A 1,300-nucleotide genomic window follows, 5' to 3' on the forward strand; every position below is an offset into this window, starting at 1 on the left:
ATACAAAGACCCACCATTTCCTCAGCCTCCTCCGTCAACCTTAATGTTCTCTCCTCCTTCCCCCTTAACTTGTACACACCGCTTCTTTTTTCTCTCCGTTAACAGTACAAGAGAGAGAAGAACTGTGATACATCCCCGCAGGATTACTGATAAGATTACGTATTCAAGCAGTTCAGGCGACGGGTAGAAGTACCAGCCCATTCCATCTAGGACAGTAACTGGTGTGTAGAGAGCTGCGTCGAATATTTGTTGTAGTCAGTTATCAGTATGCTATGAACAGTTTGTCATTTTTTTTTTCTTTTCTTTTTTTTTTTTTTTTTTTTTTTCACGCCCTTCACGTCTCGCTGCCTACCGCTGTGAGTTCCCGAAAAACTTGGCGGCCGCTGTGTGGACAAGCCGGAGTGCAGGCACGGGTACTTAGCGTGCTGAATTTTCATACACGTGTTGTGTTACATGTGTGATGTTTCTGTGCTACCGATTTCACTTTTACCTTACCGTTCCTGTACCTTTCAGTGTTGGTGCTGCTGATTCTGCTTACTGCTGCTGCTGTTGCTGCTATTACTGCTGCTGCTATTACTTCTGCTGCTGCTGCTGCTACTACTACTACTACTACTACTACTACTACTACTACTACTACTACTACTACTACTACTACTACTACTACTACTATACGACCGCTACAGTGACTGTAACAGTAATAATAATAATAATAATAATAATAATAATAATAATAATAATAATAATAATAGCAACACTGACTGGTGGGTCATACTACTATTACTACTACTACTACTACTACTACAACTGACAACAACAATAATAATAATAATAATAACAATAATGATAATAATAATAATAATAATAATAATAATAATAATAATAATAATAATAATAATAATAATAATAACAATAATAGTAATGATAATTATAACAACAATAATAGCACTAACAACAACAAAGCTGACGGCTGGGACTTGTACATCACGCAGTAATGGTCGCTGCAGTACCTGAGCGAATAATTGATGAGCTTAATTACACAAAAGCACATATATTTCAGAAAGCATTTACCTCGACACTTGGGCGGCTTTAATGATATTTTCTTTTTCCGCTAATTAGTAGCTGTTGTCGCTAATGTAACGTGCCTTAGCGAACACTCAGCTGGAATGTCAATAAGTTTCGTGATACCATTTTTTTCTACCTGATTGTGTGCAGATTGTCACCAAAGTTTTTTTTTTTTTTCAGGTGTGTCCAGGTGAGGTGCTCTTGTCTGGTGAACTGCATCAGGAAAAGTAGGAAAGGA

Source organism: Scylla paramamosain, chromosome 12, assembly GCF_035594125.1.
Source record: "Scylla paramamosain isolate STU-SP2022 chromosome 12, ASM3559412v1, whole genome shotgun sequence".
Lineage (NCBI taxonomy): Eukaryota > Metazoa > Arthropoda > Malacostraca > Decapoda > Portunidae > Scylla > Scylla paramamosain.